We start from the raw sequence: 6,665 nt of genomic DNA on the forward strand, positions 1-6,665 counted from the left end.
TTTGAATGGTTCCATGGTGATTCGTGGATGTGGAGAAGAAAGGTGTTCAAGGGTGCATTGGGTTTGATCAAAGAAGGAAGAAGAAAGGATGTAATGGTGATTGTAGAAGAAAGGTTGTTCTGCGTTTTTCCCTATGTCTATGTATATATGTTACATATAAATAGATAAGAGTTGTTTGATGGATATTGATAGATAGATAGAGAAAAGAAAATAACGGAATCCTAATTACAATCACATATAGTTGATTGAATGTTGATAGAAACATGTAACAGAAAGAATTGATTATTTAATATGGTGGGGATCTCATATTCTTAAACAACCAGACATGTACAAATACAGTAATTCCATATCTAACCGATTTTAACTTTGTTGACAGAATTCATTAAATAAATATAATATAAATAAAGCGTGGTGATAGGTAGTATCGATCTATAAGTATGTATGTGTATGACATATATATATACACACATACACACATGCCTTTGCATGTTAGAGGTGAAATGTCCCGTTCTTATTGATTAAAAACGTTCCATATTAATTGATTTCGTTGCGAGGTTTTGACCTCTATATGAGACGTTTTTCAAAGACTGCATTCATTTTTAAAACAAACCATAACCTTTATTTCATAAATAAAGGTTTAAAAAGCTTTACGTAGATTATCAAATAATGATAATCTAAAATATCCTGTTTACACACGACCATTACATAATGGTTTACAATACAAATATGTTACATCGAAATCAGTTTCTTGAATGCAGTTTTTACACAATATCATACAAACATGGACTCCAAATCTTGTCCTTATTTTAGTATGCAACAGCGGAAGCTCTTAATATTCACCTGAGAATAAACATGCTTTAAACGTCAACAAAAATGTTGGTGAGTTATAGGTTTAACCTATATATATCAAATCGTAACAATAGACCACAAGATTTCATATTTCAATACACATCCCATACATAGAGATAAAAATCATTCATATGGTGAACACCTGGTAACCGACAATAACAAGATGCATATATAAGAATATCCCCATCATTCCGGGACACCCTTCGGATATGATATAAATTTCGAAGTACTAAAGCATCCGGTACTTTGGATGGGGTTTGTTAGGCCCAATAGATCTATCTTTAGGATTCGCGTCAATTAGGGTGTCTGTTCCCTAATTCTTAGATTACCAGACTTAATAAAAAGGGGCATATTCGATTTCGATAATTCAACCATAGAATGTAGTTTCACGTACTTGTGTCTATTTTGTAAATCATTTATAAAACCTGCATGTATTCTCATCCCAAAAATATTAGATTTTAAAAGTGGGACTATAACTCACTTTCACAGATTTTTACTTCGTCGGGAAGTAAGACTTGGCCACTGGTTGATTCACGAACCTATAACAATATATACATATATATCAAAGTATGTTCAAAATATATTTACAACACTTTTAATATATTTTGATGTTTTAAATTTATTAAGTCAGCTGTCCTCGTTAGTAACCTACAACTAGTTGTCCACAGTTAGATGTACAGAAATAAATCGATAAATATTATCTTGAATCAATCCACGACCCAGTGTATACGTATCTCAGTATTGATCACAACTCAAACTATATATATTTTGGAATCAACCTCAACCCTGTATAGCTAACTCCAACATTCACATATAGAGTGTCTATGGTTGTTCCGAAATATATATAGATGTGTCGACATGATAGGTCGAAACATTGTATACGTGTCTATGGTATCTCAAGATTACATAATATACAATACAAGTTGATTAAGTTATGGTTGGAATAGATTTGTTACCAATTTTCACGTAGCTAAAATGAGAAAAATTATCCAATCTTGTTTTACCCATAACTTCTTCATTTTAAATCCGTTTTGAGTGAATCAAATTGCTATGGTTTCATATTGAACTCTATTTTATGAATCTAAACAGAAAAAGTATAGGTTTATAGTCGAAAAAATAAGTTACAAATCGTTTTTGTAAAGGTAGTCATTTCAGTCGAAAGAACGACGTCTAGATGACCATTTTAGAAAACATACTTCCACTTTGAGTTTAACCATAATTTTTGGATATAGTTTCATGTTCATAATAAAAATCATTTTCTCAGAATAACAACTTTTAAATCAAAGCTTATCATAGTTTTTAATTAACTAACCCAAAACAGCCCGCGGTGTTACTACGACGGCGTAAATCCGGTTTTACGGTGTTTTTCGTGTTTCCAGGTTTTAAATCATTAAGTTAGCATATCATATAGATATAGAACATGTGTTTAGTTGATTTTAAAAGTCAAGTTAGAAGGATTAACTTTTATTTGCGAACAAGTTTAGAATTAACTAAACTATGTTCTAGTGATTACAAGTTTAAACCTTCGAATAAGATAGCTTTATATGTATGAATCGAATGATGTTATGAACATCATTACTACCTTAAGTTCCTTGGATAAACCTACTGGAAAAGAGAAAAATGGATCTAGCTTCAACGGATCCTTGGATGGCTCGAAGTTCTTGAAGCAGAATCATGACACGAAAACAAGTTCAAGTAAGATCATCACTTGAAATAAGATTGTTATAGTTATAGAAATTGAACCAAAGTTTGAATATGATTATTACCTTGTATTAGAATGATAACCTACTGTAAGAAACAAAGATTTCTTGAGGTTGGATGATCACCTTACAAGATTGGAAGTGAGCTAGCAAACTTGAAAGTATTCTTGATTTTATGAAACTAGAACTTTTGGAATTTATGAAGAACACTTAGAACTTGAAGATAGAACTTGAGAGAGATCAATTAGATGAAGAAAATTGAAGAATGAAAGTGTTTGTAGGTGTTTTTGGTCGTTGGTGTATGGATTAGATATAAAGGATATGTTATTTTGTTTTCATGTAAATAAGTCATGAATGATTACTCATATTTTTGTAATTTTATGAGATATTTCATGCTAGTTGCCAAATGATGGTTCCCAAATGTGTTAGGTGACTCACATGGGCTGCTAAGAGCTGATCATTGGAGTGTATATACCAATAGTACATACATCTAAAAGCTGTGTATTGTACGAGTACGAATACGGGTGCATACGAGTAGAATTGTTGATGAAACTGAACGAGGATGTAATTGTAAGCATTTTTGTTAAGTAGAAGTATTTTGATAAGTGTCTTGAAGTCTTTCAAAAGTGTATGAATACATATTAAAACACTACATGTATATACATTTTAACTGAGTCGTTAAGTCATCGTTAGTCGTTACATGTAAATGTTGTTTTGAAACCTTTAGGTTAACGATCTTGTTAAATGTTGTTAACCCAATGTTTATAATATCAAAAGAGATTTTAAATTATTATATTATCATGATATTATGATGTACGAATATCTCTTAATATGATATATATGTCGTTACAACGATAATCGTTACATATATGTCTCGTTTCAAAATCATTAAGTTAGTAGTCTTGTTTTTACATATGTAGTTCATTGTTAATATACTTAATGATATGTTTACTTATCATAATATCATGTTAACTATATATATAACCATATATGTCATCATATAGTTTTTACAAGTTTTAACGTTCGTGAATCACCGGTCAACTTGGGTGGTCAATTGTCTATATGAAACCTATTTCAATTAATCAAGTCTTAACAAGTTTGATTGCTTAACATGTTGGAAACATTTAATCATGTAAATATCAATCTCAATTAATATATATAAACATGGAAAAGTTCGGGTCACTACAGTACCTACCCGTTAAATAAATTTCGTCCCGAAATTTTAAGCTGTTGAAGGTGTTGACGAATCTTCTGGAAATAGATGCGGGTATTTCTTCTTCATCTGATCTTCACGCTCCCAGGTGAACTCGGGTCCTCTACGAGCATTCCATCGAACCTTAACAATTGGTATCTTGTTTTGCTTAAGTCTTTTAACCTCACGATCCATTATTTCGACGGGTTCTTCGATGAATTGAAGTTTTTCGTTGATTTGGATTTCATCTAACGGAATAGTGAGATCTTCTTTAGCAAAACATTTCTTCAAATTCGAGACGTGGAAAGTGTTATGTACAGCTGCGAGTTGTTGAGGTAACTCTAGTCGGTAAGCTACTGGTCCGACACGATCAATAATCTTGAATGGTCCAATATACCTTGGATTTAATTTCCCTCGTTTACCAAATCGAACAACGCCTTTCCAAGGTGCAACTTTAAGCATGACCATCTCTCCAATTTCAAATTCTATATCTTTTCTTTTAATGTCAGCGTAGCTCTTTTGTCGACTTTGGGCGGTTTTCAACCGTTGTTGAATTTGGATGATCTTCTCGGTAGTTTCTTGTATAATCTCTGGACCCGTAATCTGTCTATCCCCCACTTCACTCCAACAAATCGGAGACCTGCACTTTCTACCATAAAGTGCTTCAAATAGTGCCATCTCAATGCTTGAATGGTAGCTGTTGTTGTAGGAAAATTCTGCTAACGGTAGATGTCGATCCCAACTGTTTCCGAAATCAATAACACACGCTCGTAGCATGTCTTCAAGCATTTGTATCGTCCTTTCGCTCTACCCATCAGTTTGTGGATGATAGGCAGTACTCATGTCTAGACGAGTTCCTAATGCTTGCTGTAATGTCTGCCAGAATCTTGAAATAAATCTGCCATGTCTGGAGACGACTTCCTTCAAATACAGTCGTGCTAACTTCTCCATCTTGTCATCTTCTCTTATTGGCAGGAAGTGTGCTGATTTGGTGAGACGATCAACTATTACCCAAATAGTATCAAAACCACTTGCAGTCCTTAGCAATTTAGTGATGAAATCCATTGTAATGTTTTCCCATTTCCATTCCGGGATTTCGAGTTGTTGAAGTAGACCTGATGGTTTCTGATGCTCAGCTTTGACCTTAGAACACGTCAAACATTCTCCTACGTATTTAGCAACATCGGCTTTCATACCTGGCCACCAAAAATGTTTCTTGAGATCCTTGTACATCTTCCCCGTTCCAGGATGTATTGAGTATCTGGTTTTATGAGCTTCTCTAAGTACCATTTCTCTCATATCTCCAAATTTTGGTACCCAAATCCTTTCAGCCCTATACCGGGTTCCGTCTTCCCGAATATTAAGATGCTTCTCTGATCCTTTGGGTATTTCATCCTTTAAATTTCCCTCTTTTAAAACTCCTTGTTGTGCCTCCTTTATTTGAGTAGTAATATTATTATGAATCATTATATTCATAGATTTTACTCGAATGGGTTCTCTGTCCTTCCTGCTCAAGGCATCGGCTACCACATTTGCCTTCCCCGGGTGGTAACGAATCTCAAAGTCGTAATCATTCAACAATTCAATCCACCTACGCTGCCTCATATTCAGTTGTTTCTGATTAAATATGTGTTGAAGACTTTTGTGGTCGGTATATATAATACTTTTGACCCCATATAAGTAGTGCCTCCAAGTCTTTAATGCAAAAACAACCGCGCCTAATTCCAAATCATGCGTCGTATAATTTTGTTCGTGAATCTTCAATTGTCTAGACGCATAAGCAATCACCTTCGTTCGTTGCATTAATACACAACCGAGACCTTGCTTTGATGCATCACAATAAATCACAAAATCATCATTCCCTTCAGGCAATGACAATATAGGTGCCGTAGTTAGCTTTTTCTTCAATAACTGAAACGCTTTCTCTTGTTCATCATTCCATTCAAATTTCTTCCCTTTATGCGTTAATGCAGTCAAGGGTTTTGCTATTCTGGAAAAGTCTTGGATGAACCTTCTGTAGTAACCAGCTAGTCCTAAAAACTGGCGTATGTGTTTCGGAGTTTTCGGGGTTTCCCACTTTTCAACAGTTTCTATCTTTGCCGGATCCACCTTAATACCTTCTTTGTTCACTATGTGACCGAGGAATTGAACTTCTTCCAACCAAAATGCACACTTTGAAAACTTAGCGTACAATTCTTCCTTCCTCAATACTTCTAACACCTTTCTCAAATGTTCACCGTGTTCTTGGTCATTCTTTGAGTAAATAAGTATGTCATCAATGAAAACAATGACAAACTTGTCAAGGTATGGTCCACACACTCGGTTCATAAGGTCCATGAACACAGCTGGTGCATTAGTTAAACCAAATGGCATGACCATAAACTCGTAATGACCGTAACGTGTTCTGAAAGCAGTCTTTGGAATATCATCTTCTTTCACCCGCATTTGATGATACCCGGAACGTAAGTCAATCTTTGAATAAACAGACGAGCCTTGTAGTTGATCAAATAAGTCGTCGATTCTCGGTAGTGGGTAGCGGTTCTTGATGGTAAGTTTGTTCAACTCTCGGTAGTCGATACACAACCTGAATGTACCATCTTTCTTCTTGACAAACAAAACAGGAGCTCCCCACGGTGATGTGCTTGGTCGAATGAAACCACGCTCTAAAAGTTCTTGTAATTGGCTTTGCAGTTCTTTCATCTCGCTGGGTGCAAGTCTGTAAGGAGCACGAGCTATTGGTGCAGCTCCTGGTACAAGATCTATTTGAAATTCAACGGATCGATGTGGGGGTAATCCCGGTAATTCTTTCGGAAATACATCGGGAAATTCTTTTGCGACGGGAACATCATTGATGCTCTTTTCTTCAGTTTGTACTTTCTCGATGTGTGCTAGAACAGCATAGCAACCTTTTCTTATTAATTTTT

The sequence above is a fragment of the Rutidosis leptorrhynchoides genome, chromosome 10 (genome assembly GCF_046630445.1).
Source record: "Rutidosis leptorrhynchoides isolate AG116_Rl617_1_P2 chromosome 10, CSIRO_AGI_Rlap_v1, whole genome shotgun sequence".
NCBI classification, from domain to species: Eukaryota; Viridiplantae; Streptophyta; class Magnoliopsida; order Asterales; family Asteraceae; genus Rutidosis; species Rutidosis leptorrhynchoides.